The sequence below is a fragment of the Pristiophorus japonicus genome, chromosome 21 (assembly GCF_044704955.1).
Source record: "Pristiophorus japonicus isolate sPriJap1 chromosome 21, sPriJap1.hap1, whole genome shotgun sequence".
NCBI lineage: Eukaryota > Metazoa > Chordata > Chondrichthyes > Pristiophoridae > Pristiophorus > Pristiophorus japonicus.
Window position 1 is genome coordinate 67,384,738 of NC_091997.1, and position 22,198 is coordinate 67,406,935.

Genomic DNA, 22,198 nt, shown 5'->3' on the forward strand with positions numbered 1-22,198 from the left:
ACAAATTGTGATCTATTTTTCTTCCTGTACAAAATGTTTTTTACGGTCCTCAAAGGGTTGGCTTCAGGGCAGCAGAGTGGCTCGATGGGATAAACAGAGCCTTTCATTATGGTGTATCACAGGTGCAGCAGCACAACTGGGTGGATCAAAAGAACTGAGAAGAATTTTTATACATTAGCAACATTTCAAAAACGAAAACCTGTAATTTACTGGCAATAACCAGCTGAAAATGTGTGCACTTATCTAGGTTTAAGCATGTCTTTGTGCCCCGTGCCAAAATAGACACGATGTATTGTCACATTTGCTGTGGAACCAGATTACAACTTCTGCTGTGTCCTCGGTTAGCTGATGTCAGTCAGGAGCAGTGGTTGGGCTGGGACAATTGGGCCCGCACTGGGGAGGAGAACATTCACCCAGGGTCCTTGCACCTGTTCAGTACCCAGTATCCACTGCTACACAGTGGGTCCATGTGGACATGCAGCGATGGGGCTGGGCTTTGCTGCCTCCTGATATTCTTTGACGAGAGCCACAACTGAAGAAACACTTGCATTTATATAGCGCCTTTCACGACCTCAGGACGTCCCCAAAGCGCTTTACAGCCAATGAAGCACTTTTGGAAGTGTATTCACTGTTGTAATGTGGGAAACGCGGCAGCCAATTTGCGCACAGCGCTAATTTGCGCATAGCAAGCTCCCACAAACAGCAATGTGATAATGACCGGATAATCTGTTTTTAATTATGTTGATTTGAGGGATAAATATTAGTCAGGAAATAGTGCCATGGGGTCTTTTACATCTCGAGGAACAGCACCTCATCTTTCGTTTAGGCACTTTACAGCCTTCTGCACTCCACATCGAGTCCAACAATTTCAGACCATAACCTCTGCGACTATTTTTTTTGGTTCTGTTTCTGTCTCTCTTTTCCACAGCAGTTGTTGATGATTCTGCCATTTCTATTTACACCCTATCTAGACTCATCTTTTGTTTCTTCACTTGTCTCATTACCATCTACTTTTGCCTTGTGTCATCATCCCTTTTGTCTCTCTAATCTTTCCTGCCTTCCACCCTATCACGGACCTTTCCTTTTGTTCTATCCCTCTTTCCCTCCCCCACACTTGCTTAAAAACCTGTTACATCACTAACTGTTCCAGTTCTGACGAAGGGTCATCGTCCTGAAACGTTAACTCTGTTTCTCTCTCTCCACAGATGCTGCCCGACCTGCTGAGTATTTCCAGCATTTTCTGTTTTTATTTCCGATTCCAGCATCTGCACTATGTTGCTTTTGTTTTGATCTTTTACGTCCACCTGAGAGAGCAGACGGGGCCTCGGTTTAACATCTCATCTGAAAGACGGCACCTTCGACAGTGCGGCGCTCCCTCAGCACCGCCCCTCCGACAGTGCGGCGCTCCCTCAGTACCGCCCCTCCGACAGTGCGGCGCTCCCTCAGTACTGCCCCTCCGACAGTGCAGCGCTCCCTTAGTACTGCCCCTCCGACAGTGCGGCACTCCCTCAGCACCGCCCCTCCGACAGTGCAGCGCTCCCCTAGCACTGCCCCTCCGACAGTGCGGCGCTCCCTCAGTACTGCCCCTCCGACAGTGCGGCGCTCCCTTAGTACTGCCCCTCCGACAGTGCAGCGCTCCCTTAGTACTGCCCCTCTGACAGTGCAGCGCTCCCTTAGTACTGCCCTCCAACAGTGCAGCACTCCCTCAGCACTGCCCTATCCAACAGTGCGGCGCTCCCTCTGCACTGCCCCTCCGACAGTTCGGCTCCCTCAGCACCGCCCCTCCGACAGTGCGGCGCTCCCTCTGCACTGCCCCTCCGACAGTGTGGCGCTCCCTTAGTACTGCCCCTCCGACAGTGCGGCGCTCCCTTAGTACTGCCCCTCCGACAGTGCGGCACTCCCTCAGCACCGCCCCTCCGACAGTGCGCCGCTCCCTCAGCACTGCCCCTCCGACAGTGCGGCGCTCCCTCAGTACTGTCCCTCCGACAGTGCGGCGCTCCCTTAGCACTGCCCCTCCGACAGTGCAGCGCTCCCTCAGCACTGCCCCTCCGACAGTGCGGCGCTCCCTTAGTACTGCCCCTCCGACAGTGCAGCACTCCCTCAGCACTGCCCTATCCGCAAGTGCGGCGCTCCCTCAGCAGCGCCCCTCCGACATTGCGGTGCTCCCTCAGCACTGCCCCTCCGACAGTGCGGCGCTCCCTCAGTACTGCCCCTCCGACAGTGCGGCGCTCCCTTAGCACTGCCCCTCCGACAGTGCAGCGCTCCCTCAGCACTGCCCCTCCGACAGTGCGGCGCTCCCTTAGTACTGCCCCTCCGACAGTGCAGCACTCCCTCAGCACTGCCCTATCCGCAAGTGCGGCGCTCCCTCAGCACTGCACTGGAATGTCAGCCTGTATTTTTGTGCTCAAGTCCCTGGAGTGGGACATGAACCCACAACCTTCTGACCCCGAGGTGAGAGTGCTGCCCACTGAGCCCCGGCTGAAGAACAACTGCTTGGGTGGAACTATATCCCAGCAGCTTCAGAAAGGATTGAACGATAGCGGGAAAAAAACTTGATCCCACTGCACTCTGGGCATTGGGACAAGGACTGGAAGGGAGTTTGGCACCATTAAATGGTATATACTTCAATGCAAGGAGTATAGGGAATAAGGCAGATGAGCTGCGAGCGATGAGGAAAGATTGGAGATGCTGGGTCTGTTTTCTTTGGAACAGAGGAGGTTGAGGGGAGACCTGATTGAGGTGTATAAAATTATGAGTGGCCTGGATAGAGTGGATTGGAAGGACCTGTTTCCCTTGGCAGGGGGTTCAATAACCAGAGGACATAGATTTAGTCATTGGGGGGAGGTTTAGAGGAGATAAAGGGGTAATTTCTTCACCCAGAGGGTGGTGGGGGTCTGGAACTCACTGCCTGAAAGGGTGGTAGAGGCAGAAACCCTCATCACATTTAAAAAGTACTTGGATGTGTACTTGAAGTGCCGTAACCTGCAGGGCTACGGACCGAGAGCTGGAAAGTGGGATTAGGCCGGATAGCTCTTGGTCGGCCGGCACGGACTTGATAGGCCGAAATGGCCTCCTTCCGTGCTGTAACTTTCTATGATTCTGTGATGGGGACGTGACTTGGTTTTGATATTTTCATTATGTGCTTTATTATAGCAGACGGAGATGGAAATGCACAACCCATTCTTCAGCTAAGTATTTCAGAAAGGCAGTGTTATCACAATAGGTAGTGTGGCCTGAATTTACCTCATATGTTTGTACATTGTATTGTTTTGTACACAAAACAAGCACTGGGATGTTGTAATTATACCCAGCGGAAAACCTTAATTAAAAATAAAGCCAGCAAAAAAAACACAGCACTAATTATTCCTCATTGCTTAATTACTCATCTCAGTTTACTTCTTTTACCTGAGTTCCTTTTATTGAACGACACACCCAGTTCACGTTGGACAACCTCCTGTTGTACTGCCACTGGACTTTGGGTTGGGACTTGATTATGTTGCATTTTATAATATGGACATTATTAGTTATTAACATGACAATTTTGGCTCACAAAGATTGCCTACTTCGAGCCTATTAATTATTATTTTAGACAAATATTAATGTGCTCTCCAGTGGCTTAGTTGGTTGTTGCGTCGCCCATTATGGAACTGATCCCTCTGAGATCTCTGTGCTCCTCCAATTCTGGCCACTTGAGCATCCCCGATTTTCATCACCCCACCATTGGCTTCAGCTGCCTAAGCCCTGGAATTTCCTTCTCAAGCTCTCCGCCCTTAAGACACTCCCTAAATCCTACCTCTTTGACCTGTCCTACTATCTCTTTATGTGGCTCGGTGTCCAAATTTGTCTGATAACGCTCCTGTGAAGCACCTTGGGGCATTTTTACTACATTAAAGGCGCTATATAAATGCAAGATGTTGTTTTTTTTGAGTTAGCTGGTCAGATGGGGTTGCATTACAAGTACTATGGATATCCTCAGTGCCCCTGAATTCATGAGTTGAGAAGGAATTTCTTCTCCCAGAGGGTTGTGAATCTCTGGAATTCTCTGCCCAAGGAAGCAGTTGAGGCTAGCTCATTGAATGTATTCAAGTCACAGATAGATAGATTTTTAACCAATAAGGGAATTAAGGGTTACGGGGAGCGGGCGGGTAAGTGGAGCTGAGTCCACGGCCAGATCAGCCATGATCTTGTTGAATGGCGGAGCAGGCTCGAGGGGCTAGATGTCCTACTCCTGTTCCTAATTCTTATGTTCTTATGTTCTTATACTGAGGTACACCTCCACTTGTGCTCACCACCTTCCAGTACCTCACCCAAATGGCCAGTCTTCATGTACGTGTCTAGTAAATGAGCGTTGCTGAGCCATGATACCATAAGGGTACGGCAACAGATTAGTTATGTTACTGGACTTGCTGGTAAGTGGTCCAAGGTTTGGTTGGGGGCAGGCATTGGGGGTGGCCAGTGGTGCACTGGGGTTCAGAATGGGGGGGGGGGGGCAGGGGGGGTCACAGGCATTTTACTCACCACGTGCTGGAGGAGAAGAGGAGACCAGGCCATCAGTGGGGATGGAGAGGTCCAGATTTTTGGGGGGGGTGGTGAGGGGGAGGAGGTGGAGGACCGATAGCCAGGTCCAGTCGCCGCAGGAGATCCAGCTGGGAGGTCCAGGTCGCGCCGAGTCTTCCAGCCACTGCAGGAGGTCCAGTCGGGAGGTCCAGGTCGCGCCGAGTCTTCCAGCCACTGCAGGAGGTCCAGCCGGGAGGTCCAGGTCGCGCCGAGTCTTCCAGCCACTGCAGGAGGTCCAGCCGGGAGGTCCAGGTCGCGCCGAGTCTTCCAGCCACTGCAGGAGGTCCAGCCGGGAGGTCCAGGTCGCGCCAAGTCTTCCAGCCACTGCAGGAGGTCCAGCTGGGGGGTCCAGGTCGCGCCGAGTCTTCCAGCCACTGCAGGAGGTCCAGCCGGGAGGTCCAGGTCGCGCCGAGTCTTCCAGCCACTGCAGGAGGTCCAGCCGGGAGGTCCAGGTCGCGCCGAGTCTTCCAGCCACTGCAGGAGGCCCAAGTCGAGTCGTCGCAGGAGGACCAGCCGGGAGACACCGATGTGCGGTGTGGTGGGAGGCCTGGTAATCCTATCTCAGCACTTCACTGGTACAGTCAGCCTAGAATTTTGTGCTCGGGTCTCTGGAGTGGGACTCGATTCCACAACCTTCGGCTCCGAGGCGAGGATGCTGCCCGCTGAGCCACAGCTGATACGCCATGTTATGCCTCCATAAGTACATTTCCTTGATCCTAGGTTGAACTTGTGCTCTCTGCTGAGTTCACTGAGCTCAGCCAGAATAGTAATGGTAGTACTACAATTGGGTTCATTGACTTCGGGCTGAGGAGATGAAAAAAATTGGCCCGCATTTCTACACCGGATCACTGTCCAGTAGTTCCTGCTGGAAAGTGCGTATGTTTAAATGTCAGGTGAAGACAGAATTGGGCCAGATGTGATGCCGATAGTTGACTGCTGTAATGTATTTGCTTCATGGGTTCTTTGCTTAAGAATTCATAGCAACACATTGCTATTAAGAACTAGTTGGTTTATTAGCAAAAGGTTTAACAATCACACTACACATTACCAGTTCATCCACCAGGCTCACAACCACCTACTATATTGTAGATCCCCCCGAACCCAACTGGCTGGGATTTTATTGAGTCTTGTGAACATCACGTGACTGGCTAAGCCACTCCCAACTCAACAGCTCTACAACTATTTTGAGCACAACTTTAAATCAAGTGCCCCCTTTTGGTAAGGCCACAAATTTACAAATAAAACTTTAAAGGAAACTTAAATCAAATTAAAATTTAGTTGCCGCGGTTAATGATGCACTCCAGTCCCTCCGGTACCCACCTCTCGCGGAAGGCCGCAAGCGTACCGGTGGACACCGCGTGCTCCATCTCCAGGGACACCCCTGGCTCGGATGTAACCGCAGAAGAGAGGCAGGCAGTTGGGCTGAACGACCCCCTCGACTGCCCGCTGCCTGGACCGGCTAATGGCTCCCTTGGCCAGGCCCAGGAACAGACACCAGCGCTACAACTATTTTGGTACAACAGCTCTACACTTTTAGAGTAAACAAATAAACATTAGATCAAGTGCCCCCCGATCTGGGGGACACTCCAAACATTTCGCAAGGCCCTTTTTTTTTGTGTTTTTTTTTGTATTTTTGACAACAGCTCTACAACTCTTTTGGGGAGTACAAATAAACATTAGATCGAGTGCCCCCCCCCCCGATCTGGGGGACACTCCAGACACTTCTAACAGCCCTCTTTTTTTTGTTTTTTTGTAGGGTTTTTTTTAGGGCATTAAAATTCCATATTTTACAAGTGCCCCCTTTAAAAGGGGAGGGGAACACTTAAAAACCCCGGCAATTAAAACAAATTAAACTTTAAAACATAAAATCAAATTAAAATTTGGTTGCCAGGGGTGATGATGCACTCCAGTCCCTCCGGCGCCCACAACAGCTCTACAAACCTGTGAGCATCCTCACAGGTGCATACATTACAACTGCCAAAACTTACTGCCTATTGTCACACACGAAGAAGGCAGGCCCTACTTGGCTAAGGTCCTAGACCCATGGCATCATGTCCCAGCAAGAAGCTGAAACCTTCATGAAGGGACGAGAAAAAATGGTGAAAAAAAATTAACTATGGAGTTAACAGTTGCTAGTATCATAACCCATCTGGAATATTCAGCCTAAAATGCTTTGAGTTTGTATGCTGACAGTAGCAAAAACCAGCCTATAATGGGCAACAATAGAGTTACTGTCTCTCGCTCTAATAAGTCATCTACAATGATTTCATGTCTTTATTTAGAGGCAGAAAGAACAGAGATAGTCATCAGGTCAGTGAATAATCAGACAAATCAATTTTGGCAAACATGATAAAACCCAAACAAGAACTCATTAACAGCGTGCTTTCACTGATGGTAAACAAATTTATTTACAGCTGAGTGCTGCTAAAGAAAGGCTCACAGATTCGGCACAGAGTAGGTGGTCTGGGCCTGCACATCACTGTGAATGTCATCAAACTAGGGTCATTTAGCCCTGTGTGACCAAACATCTATGTAGCCCGACAGAAATGTTTCCAGACCTTTCCCAATGTCTTGGTTGGGAAACGCAGCATGCAGCGGAACTGTACAGCCGGGAACGTCCTCACTCTGATTCCCAGTCTATGCTGTGTTAGCTGCTCTCACCCAGAGCAACAGGCGGGGGAGGTGGGGGGGAGGGGAGGGGAGGGGAGGGGGTCTACAAATTGAGTTGTGCTTCTGGGCTTGCGAGTGAAAGAAATGGGTCAGGATTCCAGCTCCTGATTGCTATCCAGCGACCTGATGAAAAGTGCAATTGTGTGGCTGTTAAGTGAGCACAGCATCATGCTCAGCTGTTATTAACCCCCCCCCCCCAAGCACAGTCAAATAGCCTTCTGGTATTCATTGAGGGGCCACCCACATAGAAAGTGGCCACACGGGCAACATAGTGGAGTAACAAAACTGATGGAGGGTGTCACATCTAATGTCCATGCATGTGCAGTTTTCGAGAGTCATTGGATAGGATAACAGAACACAGGATATACGGCACAGACACAGGCCATGCCGGCGTTTATGCTCCACTCGAGCCTCCTCCCGTCTTTTCTCATCTAAATTTATCAGCATAACCCTCTATTCCCTTCTCCCTAACCTCCCCTTAAATGCATCGATACTATTCGCTTCAACCACTCCCTGTGGTAGCGAGTTCCACCTTCTCACCACTCTCTGGGTAAAGATGTTTCTTCTGAATTCCCCATTGGGTTTCTTGGTGACTATCTTATATTGATGGTCTCTAGTTATGCTCTTCCCCACAAGTGAAAACATTCTATCAAAACCTTCACTAATTTTAAACACCCCTCGGCCTTTTCTTTTCAAGAGAAAAGAGACACAGCCTGTTCATCTTTACCTGATAGGTATAACCTCGCATTTCAGTTATCAACCTTGAAAATCTATTTTGCACCCTCTTCAATGCCTCTATATCCTCCTCATTATACGGCGACCAGAACTCTCCACTGGCTGATTCATACCTAGCATAAAGGAAGATGGTTGTGGTTGTTGGAGATCAATCATCTCAGCCCCAGGAGGATGCAGGAGTTCTCCAGGGCAGTGTCCTAGAACCAACCATCTTCAGATAGTTCTTCAATGACCTTCTCTCCATCGTAAGGTCACAAGTGGGGATGTTTGCACAGTTTTCAGATCCATTTGCAACTCTTCAAATAATGGAGCAGTCCATGCCCGCATACAACAAGACCTGGACAACATTCAGGCTTGGGCTGATGAGTGGCAAGTAACATTCGCGCCACATAAGTGACAGGCAATGACCATCTCCAACAAGCGATAGTGTAACCACCGCCCCATGACATTCAGCGGCATTACCATCGCCGAATCCCCTACCATCAACATCCTGCGGAGCGGGTCACCATTGACCAGAAACTTAACTGGACCAGCCACATACATACTGTGGCAACAAGAGCGGATCAGAGACTGGGCATTCTGTGGCGAATGTCTCATCTCCTGACTCCCCAAAGCCTTTCCACCATCTACAAGGCACAAGTCAGGAGTGTGATGGAATACTCTCCACTTGCCTGGATGAGTGCAGCTCCAACAACACTCAGGAAGCTCAACACCATCCAGGACAAAGCAGCCCCCTTGATTGGCCCCCCATCCACCACCTTCAACATTCACTCCCTCCACCACCGGCGCTCCGTGGCTGCAGTGTGCACCATCTACAAGATGCACTGCAGCAACTCACCAAGGCTTCTCCGGCAGCACCTCCCAAACCCACGACCTCTACCACCCAGAAGGACAAGGTCAGCAGGCGCATGGGAACACCATCACCTCCAAGTTCCCCTCCAAGTCACATACCATCCTGGCTTGGAAATATATCGGCCGTCCCTTCATTGTCGCTGGGTAAAAATCCTGGAACTCCTTAACAGCACTGTGGGAACACCTTCACCATACGGACTGCAGTGGTTTAATAAGGTGGCTCACCACCACCTTCTCAAGGGGCAATTATGGATGGGCAATAAATGCCGGCCTTGCCAGCGACGCCCACATCCCAGGAACTGATAAACAAAAATTGCCGCTATGTCAGTCAAATGATTATTCAACAGGTATCCAGGAGGCTGCTTGGGTACTGGCCTCAGCATATTGACCCACTTTCAGATCAAAGCAGAGCTGAGTGCCTGGTGGACAGGACTCCCCTGTTGGGGCAGACAAGTTGCAGTTAATGGTTCTGGTTCTCTTGTGATCTCATTGAATGGCGGAGCAGTCTCAAGGGGCTGAATGGCCTCCTCCTTGTTCTATGTTCCTACATGAACTCCATTTATTTGCCTTTGCTCCATATCCCTGGATACCCTTACGTAACCAAAATCTATTGATCTCCGCCTTGAAAATTTCAATTGGCCCACCTTCCACAGCATTTTGGGTGTGTGGGGGAGGAGGTAGGGGAACGGGAGTTCCAGATTTTCACTAATCTTTGTGCAAAAGTGCTTACTGATTTCACTCCTAAAATTGCCTACTTTTAATTTTAAGATAGTGCTAAGCCACTTAAGTACTGATGACCAGAGTATGTGGGTCGGAAGCTCAGCCTGGGTTGAATTAGGGTGCCGAGACTGTGAACGGTCTGGTTTAACCTTAGACAGTGGCTGGGGAGGGAGATGGTTTAGAAGGGATTTGAGGGGAAATTTCTTCACCCAGAGGGCGGTGGGGGTCTGGAACTCACTGCCTGAAAGGGTGGTAGAGGCAGAAACCCTCACATTTAAAAAGTACTTGGATGTGCACTTGAAGTGCCGTAACCTACAGGGTTACGGACCCAGAGCTAGAAAGTCATCATCATAGGTAGCCCCTCGAAACGAGGATGACTTGCTTCCACGCCAAAAAAAGGATGAGTTCACAGATGTTTCAATGAAGGACTAATAGTCCAGGTCCTGAGCTACATATTGAAGGGTGGAAGATGCCTGTGCGTGGATTTTTTTAGTGTGTAGTGGCCGTTGCACACCAGCCACCACACGGGCTTGACAGAGCTTGGGATAGCCTCTTGTTGGTCGGGGCGGACACGATGGGCCAAAATGGCCTCCTTCCGTGTTGTAAACTTCTATGATTCTATGGAACTGGTGGCGTGGGCTGGAGACAATGCGGCTTGAGTTTTCCCATTGTTTAACTGGAGGAAATTGCAACTTATCCAAGATTCGATGTCGGATCAGGAGTCTGAAAGGGCTCAAGACATCGGTGCATGGGCGGAAGCTGACCCCATGTGTTCGGACGCTGCCGCCAAGCATGTAGATGAGAAAGAGGAAGGAGCCAAGGATGGATCATTGGGGAACTCCAGAGGATCGATCCTTCGCTCCTCCTTTTCCGCATCTTACATGAGCACCCTATACTGTTCCTCCATTACACTAGAGATGATCCAAAACTCGGCAACCCTGTGTCCTAACTTGCACCAAGTCCCGCTCACCCATCACCCCCTGTGCTCGCTGACCTACATTGGCTCCCGGTTATGCAATGCCTCGATTTCAAAATTCCCATTCTTGTTTTCAAATCCCTCCATGGCCCTCGCCCCTCCCTATCTCTGTAATCTCCTCCAGCCCCACAATCCCCCGAGATGTCTGTGCTCCTCTAATTCTGCCCTCTTGAGCATCCCTGATTATAATCGCTCCACCATCGGTGGCTTTCTGTTGCCTGGGCCCCAAGCTCTGGAACTCCCTGCCTAAACCTCTCTGCCTCTCTTTCCTCCATCAAAACGCTCCTTAAAACCTACTTCTTTGACCAGCTTTTGGTCATTTGTGCTAATTTCAACTTATGTGGCTCGATGTCAAATACTCCTGTGAAGTGCCTTGAGATGGTTCGCTACATAGAAACATGGAAAATAGGTGCAGGAGCAGGCCATTCGGCCCTTTGAGCCTGCACCGCCATTCAATATGAACATGGCTGATCATGGCTACGTTAAAGGCGCTATATAAATACAAGTTTTTGTTGTACACTACCTGAAATCAGTTAACTTAGCACAGACCAGGGATCAAAGTTGGTTCTTTGCTTGGCTGTTATGGTGTCTTTCTCAGCTTGAGAGCAGTCTACTGGTGTTTTGTTGAACACTACGATTTGATTCAGCTGTGCTGTAAAGCGCTTTATTATTTTTTTTTAAGTGTTTTTTCCGTCCTTGGAAGTTTTTGCACCTTAGATTTCTGAGAGAACATAAATAATGTGACTGTCTGCAGCAGCACAAAACCCCTCCAATGTTCCCTTCAGCTGCAGACAGCAACAGGTTACCTTAGTGAGCGTTGCTCCAGTTTGCATCAGTGTCAATCTCATCGCTCCTCTGAGCACTTTCCGGTGTGAGATTGAGGCATCCAGATCGGACTCAATAGTGACGGCTGTCATTGCTCAGCTGGCTGATCCCCACTATCTACGCTCACATATGAAGAATGATAGCGGATGAGGTTTGCATTCTTTCTTCATTCTCAGGATGTCGTTGACAAGGCCGGCATCTACTGCCCATTTGTAGCTGTCGGTGGTGGATCTTCACAACTGCAAGAGAAATGCAGGAAACAGCACCAACCCTTGTACAGGGCCGCCTTTGACACTGCTAACCGCGAGGGACTATGGAGCGTCCTCCGCCGTTTCGGCTGCCCCCAAAAAGTTTGTCGCCGCCCTCCGCCTGCTCCACGATGGCATGCAAGCCTGTGATCCTGACCAACGGAGCCACCATAAACCCAATCAACGTCCGAACTGGGGTCAAGCAGGGCGGTGTCATCGCGCCAACCCTCTTTTCGATCTTCCTCGCTGCAATGGTTTGGGACAACGAAGTGGCTCGCTAGGGCCACATCAGAGGGCGGTTAAGAGTCAATGACGTTAGGGTTGGACTGGAGTCCCAAATAGGGCAGACCGGGTAAGGACAGCAGATTTCCTTCCCTAAAGGACATTAGTGAACCAGTTGGGTAATGAAGGTGGTCAGTGCTCATGGAATAGTGACCAAGGGCAGGAGTCCTGACCGATTTTTAACTTCTCTAATCCAGTGTCCAATTGTAATACTCGTACTGCTGCCCCAGCGGAGATCAGCTAACTCTGCATTGACTGGGAATAGAATCTGGGACATTTTCTTTGTACTGCATTTATTTGTACTGCCAAAATGGCTGCCATGCTCCACCCTTTGTTTCTGATTGGTCCCCTTGGAGGATAAGCCACATCCTGAAGTTTCACAGGAGTGTGTCACTGGAACCACCCATCCCAAGGTCTCATTGACTTTGCAAATTGTAACTCGATCCGCTTTGACTTCCTGAAGCGACAGAGGACAGAGCTCCCCAGAAGACAGCAAGGGAGGAGGGCGGAGCTTGACAGGGGGCGGGGCTTGTCACCTGTCGGTCAAAAAAGTGCAGTACATATAGTTAGTCCTTTTTTTAAATTCCTTCATGGGATGTGGGCGTCGCTGGCAAGGTCGGCATTTATTGCCCATCCCTAATTGCCCCTCGAGAAGGTGGTGGTGAGCCGCCTTCTTGAACTGCTGCAGTCCGTGTGGTGAAGGTGCTCCCACACAGCGCTGACTTTGTCCTAGTGGTGGCTTGGTACAACTGAGTGTCTCGCTAGGCCATTTCAGAGGGCAGTTAAGAGTCAACCACATTGCTGTGGGTCTGGAGTCACATATCAGCCAGACCGGGTAAGGACGGCAGATTTCCTTCCCTGAAAAGAAAGACTTGCATTTATATAGCGCCTTTCACGACCACTGGACATCTCAAAGCGCTTTACAGCCAATGAAGTACTTTTGGAGTGTAGTCACTGTTGTAATGTGGGAAACGCAGGGCATTAGTGAACCAGATGGGTTTTTATGACAACCCAGTGGTTTCACGGTCACCATTACTGAGATCTAAATTCCAAATTTATTTAATTAACTGAATTTAAAATCCCCAGCCGTGGTGGGATTTAAACTCACGTCCACCGGAATATTAATCCAGGCCTTTGGATTACTAGTGCAGTAATAGGACCACTGTGCTACCGTACCCTCAGAATGCACTTACAATACAGGGGTAATTAGCCCAACTTTGGACAGGCACTGCACACCAATCTCCAACCATTTCAAATAGTGAGGCTTCGCACTGGATGCACAAAGCTAGAAATTAGCCCATACAAATTTACCATCAGTGCAAAGTAGCCTTCACCCTCACAACGTTAAACCTGTGTTGTGTTACTGTGGTGTTGAGGCCGGCCCTGACTCCCTCCTCCGAATATTCTCATTCTGCTTCCCTGTCGAGTTGGGCCCTGACTCCAGACTCTATACGATAACTCCGGCGCCAGCGCAAAGCCAAGCCACTTCCTCCCGACGCTAGACGTAGCATCACTTCAGCCCACGTCCCCTTTCGCACGCAACTCGTCCAATGTCTTGGAGGGCAGTGAAAATATGAAAACACAACATTGGCATTTTCACATCAGCTGAAATTAAAATCAAAATGACCTGTCTCTTTGGATATTCAAAAGCACAGCTGCTGGAGTAGATTGTGCTGAATAGAATTATGTAGTACATGCTGCTCTCTGTTTGGCATTGGGCTCTCATTCACCAGATCGCAAATAGCACATGCTTCCCTGCATCAGGTGGTTACGACATCTCGTGGATGCACGCTCACTCGCTCTATATAATTTGACATAAGAAATGGTGTCAAGAGGAGGTCATTCAGCCCCTCGAGCCTGTTCTGCCATTCAATGAGATCATAGCTGATCTGCGACCTAACTCCATATACCCGCCTTTGCCCCAAATCCCTTAATACCTTTGGTTAACAGGAAGCTATCAATCTCAGATTTAAAATTAGCAATTGATCTAGCAGCAGGTGCCGTCTGTGGAAGAGAGTTCCAAACCTCTCCCACCCTTTGTGTGTAGAAGTGTTTCCTAATTTCACTCCTGAAAGGTCTGGCTCTAATTTTTAGACTCTGCCTCTAGTCCCAGACTCCCCAACCAGCAGAAATAGTCTCTGTCTATCTACCCTCTCTGTTCCCCTTAATATCCTGAAAACTTCGATCAGATCACCCCTTAACCTTCTAAATTCCAGGGAATACAACCCTAGACCTTAAAGACCTATTATCATCATAGGCAGTCCCTCGGAATCGAGGAAGACTTGCTTCCGTTCTTAAAATGAGTTCTCAGGTGGCTGTACAGTCCAATACGAGAGCCACAGTCCCTGTCACAGGTGGGACAGACAGTCGTTGAGGGAAAGGGTGGGTGGGACTGGTTTGCCGCACGCTCTTTCCACTGCCTGCGCTTGATTTCTGCATGCTCTCGGCGCTGAGACTCGAGGTGCTCAGCGCCCTCCCGGATACACTTCCTCCACTTAGGGCGGACTGGTCTTTGGCCAGGGACTCCCAGGTGTCGGTGGGGATGTTGCACTTTATCAGGGGGGCTTTGAGGGTGTCCCTGTAACGTTTCCTCTGCCCTCCTTTGGCACGTTTGCTGTGAAGGACCCATGGCATTATTGAAAGAAGAGAAGGGAGGTTCCTTGGGGGCCTCACCATCAATCCTTCCTCGACCAACACAAACAAAAACACATTAACTGGCCACTCACTGCATTATCATTTGTGGGATCTAGCTGTGTGCAAAATGGCGGCTGTGCATGCCAAAATAGCAACACTTCAAAGTAATTCATTGTATCTGACGTACTTTGAGGGATTGGTTAAGGTGCGATATAAATAGAAATATTTATTTTCTTTCCTTATTAATATAACAGAAATTCATTTTATATAAAGAAAGACTTGCATTTAAAAAGCACCTTTCACAACCACTGGACGTCCGAAAGTGTTTTACAGATAAAGAAGTATTTTTTTTTTAAGTGTAATCACAGTCAGAATGTAGGAAACGCAGCAGCCAATTTGCACACGGCAAGCTCTCACAAACAGCAATGTGATAATGACCAGATAATCTATTTAGTGATGTTGATTGAGGGATAAATATTGCACCAGAGATAACTCCCCTGCTCTTCTTCGAAATAGTGCCATGGGACCTTTTATGTCCACCTGAGAGAGCAGACGGGGCTTTGGTTTAATGTCTCATCCGAAAGACGGCATCTCTGACAGTGCAGCGCTCACTCAGTACTGCCCCTCCGACAGTGCAGCGCTCACTCAGTACTGCCCCTCCGACAGTGCAGCGCTCACTCAGTACTGCCTCTCCGACGGTGCAGCACTCCCTCAGCTCTGCCCCTCCGACAGTGCAGCACTCCCTCAGCACTGCCCCTCCGACAGTGCGGCACTCCCTCAGCACTGTCCCTCCGATGGTACAGCACTCCCTCAGCACTGCACTGGGAGTGTCAGCCTAGATTTTTGTGCTCAAGTCCCTGGAGTGGGACTATGAACCCACAACCTTCTGACAAAGACAAGAGTGCTACCCACTGAGTCATGGCTGACACATATTATTGACGCAAAACCCTCTTTAACTTAACTACCCGTGGAAACTAAGAAGAATTGACACAAATTATTTTAATATTTATAAAGCAAAACCTTGTTTGATCTTGCTGTATTGTAATGCAGCATACTGCATATGGACAAAAAGATGACTTTGAAAGAGTTAGGGTAGGCAGAAGACTATATATATATATTGGTAAGAGCCAAATTCCATAAGTTGGTACTCCTGATTAAGCGTTAACAAAATGGTGAAAAACACACGTGCAGTGGGTGACCCAGTGGTTTGACACAATGAGTAACCAATCTTCATAGACGTGAAGCTCAAAGTTCAATCTCAGTTAGCTTATCTCAAAGGGTAGCATTATCGGCTGTTACTATTGGCTAGAGAGAGAAAACTTTGTTAGGATTTCTGCTGCTGAACACTATCCAATGGCCCCCGCTGGAAAGGCTTGGGTGTGGACATAATTGGGCTTAGCTGCAATGGTCCCCTTGGTTGAATAACCTAGCAATATTCACTGGGGGAGATTTCCAGGCATCCTGCTGAGCAGGTACAGGCCGATAGCACCCTTAACATTGCAGGCATGAACATTTCCGCCATCACCATTTCGCCTGGGTCCTCAGGACAGGTATCCCGGGTGGCCGCCTGAAGCAAGCGCACGGCTAATTTAGGTATTTTAAGTAGTGTCAGCCGTGGCTTGGTGGGTAGCACACTCGCTTCTGAGCTGAGGTGGATGTAAAAGATCCCATGGTACTATTTCGAAGAAGAGCAAGGGAGTTATCCCTGGTGTCCTGGCTAATATTTACCCCTCAACCAACATCACTAAAAGCAGATTATCTGGTCATTATCACATTGCTGTGTGTGGGAGCTTGCTGTGCGCAAATTGACTGCTGCGTTTCCCACATTACAACAGTGACTACACTCCAAAAAGTACGTCTTTGGCTCTTTTACTTCCACGTGAGAGAGCAGACGGGGCCTCAGTTTAATGCCTCATCCAAAAGACGGCACCTCCGACAGTGCAGCACTCCCTCAGTACTGCACTGGGAGTGTCAGCCTAGATGTTTTGTGTTCAAGTCCCTGGAGTGGGACTTGAACCCACAACCTGCTGACTCAGAGGCGAGGGTGCTGCCCACTGAGTCACAGCTGGGGAGTTGCAGCATTCTGACTCTCGTGACTGCCTATGTGCAAATCAGAAAGGCGTGGGACCCGAGAGGAACCTAGAGGCGTTGGTATTCCCTTGATCTTACCCACTCTTGTCCCTCTTGGTGTGTAGAGGTCATGGGGCTGAGAGGTGCTGTCAAAGCAAGCTTGTGAGCTGCTGCAGTGCATTCTGCAGATAGTACACACTGCAGCCACAGTGTGGCGATGGTAGAGAGAGTGGATATTGAGTTCAGTGGCAGGGGTGACGATCAAGCAATCTGCTTTGCCATGGGTAGTGTGTCTTACGTCTTGATTTCTACTCAGCAAATAAATGGTTGTCACAAACAAGCTGTATAGAAATTAGTACGGCAACATCTGGACTTATTTATAAAGCATATTTATAAAGCATATATAATCTGATAAGTTTTACATTTAGTTTGACACATTTAGAAAACCATCGCAACCAACTAAGATGTAATTGAGAAAGTGCAGGTACACTCTGAAACATAGCCAACCTGAACACTACCCCCAACTGCATTCAGTGGCCAAGGATTTTTATGTAACATGAAATAACAACAAAAGACTTGCAATGATATAGCACCTTTCATGACCACCAAATGTCTCAAAGTGCTTTACAGCCAATTAAGTACTTTTGGAGTGCAGTCACTGTTGTAATGAGGGAAACGACGCAGCCAATGTGCGCACAGCAAGCTCCCACACACAGCAATGTGATAATGACCCAGATCATCTGTTTTTTTGTTATGTTGATTGAGGGATAAATATTGGGCCAGGACACCGGGGAGAACTCCCCGGCTCGTCTTCGAAATAGTGGCCACAGAATCTTTTACATCCACCTGAGAGGGCAGACGGGGCCTCGGTTTAACGCCTCATCACAACCTTCTGACTCAGAGGCAAGTGTGCTACACACTGAGCCACAGCTGACACTCAAAATAATGTGGGGGTTTTAAATGAACGAAAATGCTCATTTGGCTTCTTTTAAGTCCAACAACAATTCTCGCTTTTCATTCTGATTTTACAAAATGTTTCTAGAAACATAAATAAAATCTACTACAGACTGTGGTTTAAGACTGTGTGTGTGCGCGTGTGCTAGTTGATAGCACATTCCCTTGCATGTAGGAGCCAAGACCAAAGTGCACAGGGCAGTTGGACCAGACAACAGTTTATAAAACCTCTTTATATGTATCCTGATTTAATACAGAATTTACAAATCTTTGTTCTGGATCAGATCTAATGCAGTATAATTTATTTAATACGTCTTCAAATTAGGGTCGGTTGACTTCAAAGGGGTCAACAAGGTGATCAAATAGGGAGGTGGCAAAGGCTTTAAACTAGTAAGATAGGGGGAGGGATTTAAAAGAAACGTAACCAGCCTAAATATAAACAAAACAGGAAAAGAGAGCATGGGAAATAATAAAGTAAGAGAGGACATTAATGGCAAGAGAATAAATAGTTAGAACAGGAGTCTAAAAAGATGGTTAAACATAAAGTGAGAGGAAATCCTATTAAAAATGAGTTAGACGGTACAGCAATGCACACAGTGTATGTAACAAAACAGGGAAGCTGGAGGCAGTCATGCGTTGCGAGGAACGAGACATGGTAGGGATTACTGAGACATGGCTACAGAAAAATCAGGACTGGGACATTGCAAGTATAACATATTTAGAAAAGATAGAGAGGGAAAAAGGGGAGGTGGTGTAGCTATACTTATTAGGGATAAGTGAAGCAGCTATCAGCAAGACAAAAATAGAATCCATATGGATAGGGATAAATAATAATAAAGGATCAATCACACTAATAGGTGTAGTCTACAGTCCACCTAACAGTGGAGGAAGAAATATACAGACAAATTAGGGAAATGAGTAAAAAACAGAGAATAATAATCATGGGGGATTTCAACTACACCGATATTAATTGGACAGAAGAGGTAGGTAAAGGGGATAAGGGAATGGAGTTCCTACAATGTGTACAGGATTCCTTTCTAACCCAATATGTAAAAAATCCAACAAGGGAGGGTCCGCTATTGGATCTAGTAATGGGGAATGAACCAGAGCAGATAAGAGAAATAAAAGTAGGGGAACATCCAGGCAATAGTGACCATAATATACGCTTTAAGATGTTAATTGAGAAGGACATAAATGTGACGAAAACCAGGGTAATAGATTGGAGAAAAGCTGATTTTGAGGGGCCGAGAATAGAACTTGGGAAAATAAAATGGGCGACAATATTGGCCAACAACGATGTAGAACAGCAATGGGAAACATTTAAAACAGTGTTCAACAGAGTGCAGGAACAATATATTCCGCGAAAAGGAAAGAACAAACTAAACAGTAATGAGACTCCATGGATGAATAAAGCCATATGGGAACAATTAAAGATAAGGAAAGAGGCATACATTAAATACATAGACAGCAGGGGAGTGCATGATAAGGGAGAATACGAAGAGATTAGGAGATAAGTTTAAAAAAAAACAATTAGGAAGGCAAAGAGGAACTACGAAATTAAATTATCAAGGAACATAAAACAAAATATTTTCCAGGCACCTTAATAAAAAAAGGACGGTTGGGATGGGAATATGGCCATTAAGGGATAGACAGAATAATACCACAGGTAACAATGGAGATATGGCAGAAATATTAAATAATTATTTTGCTTCAGTATTTATCAAGCAGATAGAACAGGTGGACATGACATTTGATGATGAGATCAGAAATGAGGTAAGTGCATTTAAAATTAAGAGGGGATATATTAAATAAATGAATCAAACTCAGAGGATAAAACCCCTGGTCCGGATGGATTGTATCCACGCATTTTAAAAGAATCTAGGGAAGAGATAGCAGAGGCATTACCACACATGTTTAATAATTCATTAACAAAAGGTGTAGTGCCAGAGGACTGGCGTATAGCTGACGTAATACCTATTTTTAAGAAGGGGGGATAGAATCTGTCCAAGGAATTAAAGACCAGTCAGCTTAACATTGGTGATAGGTTAAAATAATGGAATCCCTACTAAAGGAGAAAATAGAACATCTAGAAACCAAAAATATAATAATGAATAGTCAGCATGGATTTCAAAAGGGAAAGTCCCGTTTGACTAACCTCATTGAATTTTTTGAAGAGGTAACAGAGAGAGTAGACAAGGGTAATACAGTAGATGTAATTTATCTAGATTTTAAAAAGGCCTTCGATAAGATTCCCCATAATAGACTGATGAACAAGGTCAGAGAATGCAGAGTCAGGGGACAAGTAGCAGAATGGATCGCTAGCTAGCTTCAAGACAGAAAGCAGAGAGTAAGGGTAAAGGGTAGTTATTCACAGTGGCAGAAGATGGGGAACACTGTTGTTCACAATTTATATTAACGATTTAGACTTTGGAATGAAAAACACAATTTCTAAATTTGTGGATGACACCAAATTGAGGGGACAGTCAATACTGAGAAGGACTGCAACAAATTACAGGAGGAAATTAATAAACTTGCAGAATGGGCATATAATTGGCAAGTGAAGTTCAACACAGATAAATGTGAGGTATTACATTTTGGTAGGAAGAATAGGGAGATCACTTATTACTGGGAGGGTGCGAGTCTGGGTGGGGTAGAGGAACAAAGGGATCTGGGAGTACAAATACACAAATCACTAAACGTTGCGACGCAGGTTAGCAAGACCGTAAAAAAGCAAACCAAGCACTAGGGTTTATTTCTAGAGGGATAGAATTGAAAAGTAGGGAAGTTATGCTAAACCTGTATCGAATCTTGGTTAGACCACGCTTAGAGTACTGCATACAGTTCCGGTCACCATATTATAAACAGGATATAGAGGCACTGGAGAGGGTGCCGAGAAGATTTACAAGGATGATACCAGAAATGCGAGGTATACATACCAGGAAAGGATGAACAGGCTGGGTCTCTTTTCTCTTGAAAAAAGAAGGCTGCAATGTGGCCGAATAGGTTTTTAAAATGATGAAAGGTTTTGATAGAGTGGATACAGCGAGAATGTTTCCACTTGTGGGGAAGTGCATAACTAGAGGCCATCAATATAAGATACCAAGAAATCCAATGGGGAATTCAGAAGAAACTTCTTTACCCAGAGAGCGGTGAGAATGTGGAACCCACTACCACAGGGAGGGGTTGAGGCGAATAGTATCGATGTATTTAAGGGAAGGCTGGACAAGCATATGAGGGAGAAGGGAATAGAGGGTTATGCTGATAGATTTAGATGAGGAAAGATGAGGAGGAGGCGAGAGAGACTGGTTGGGCTGAATATCCTATGTAATGCAATCCTATGTAATCAGATTTATGTCTGGACATAGAATTCCTGAGACTGCTGCATTGCTCTGAGCCTGTTGACTGACTAGCTCATTATTTCAGTTGTATACAAATAGCAGGCATTTTCTGCAATGAGCACGCTGCTTTGAGTAATCGAGTAACTCTCCCAGATTTTTGGACAGGGAGATTTCCTGAAATTGTGTCAATATTTTCAGGGGGGATCCCCAACATATTAAACTTTTGAAAACCATTGATTTATGTACTACAACCTTAAATAATACCACACTTTAACATTCTTAGCAGTTCTTATACCAGAACCAAAACATTTGCTCCTCCAAAAAAAGTACATGTTCTTGGGGCTTTGATTGAATGAATTACGAGAGAATTGCAAGTCGGCAAAATGTAATCTTAATTTAAATGAAATGATTATATGGTATATGAGATATCATACATGAGTCACCCATTTTCCCTTCTGGAACATTTAGCATTTGTTAATGTTCGGGGTGATCTCATAGTGTTAGCATCAGTTCCCTCCTGCAAAACTATTTAATCTGGACTGAGCTTCAAGCCCTCCCAACACCAGACACACACACAAAAAAACCCAGGGATTCACCACAATCCTTGAAGCAACCTTGCCGAATGCAGTCAAATCCACATGCATGCAAATCTGGTGTAAGGAAATCTTGACTAAGTCTCAATTTGTTCCTGACATACCTCACTTGAACAGCCAGCCCTGTTGTATGTAAATTGACTCATGCTTATTCAACAAAAGTATGTTCCTCTCAGACAATGTGGTTTTGCAGAACTGAATATATTTTTCTTGCACATCTGAACCAGAAACTAAAATAATCCATTCGATTGTGAAGCAGCTTGCCAATAATCCCAATTCTCTTAAAACAATGTACTGACTTTTTTTGCACTATTGTTGTGATACCTGTGACTTACTGAGATAGAAGGAAGACATCTGTTAACTATCCTTTTTGACCCAGTGCATTGCACCTATTAAAATAGTGCAAAAAAAACATAAATAAATTGTTCACAAAAATTACAACTGTTGACACGAAAATAAACATGGATTGATGGGAAACAGTAGGATCTTACAACACTTTACCATAAACAAACTTGTGTTTGTATAATCCTCAGCCTGTTCAGGAAGATACTTCAAAGATACTTTGCAATTAAAAAGGGGGGGGGGAAAGAGGGGATTCTGAGCAGGAGAAATGGCAAACAGAAAGGGAGGGGGAAACCATTGACGGCTTCAAGGTTTTTGAAAACAGGGAAAGAGGGAACTCGGCAAGGAGTTCCAGATCACTATACTTTTGTTTGTTTAATAACTCTCTCTTGAATCCCATTA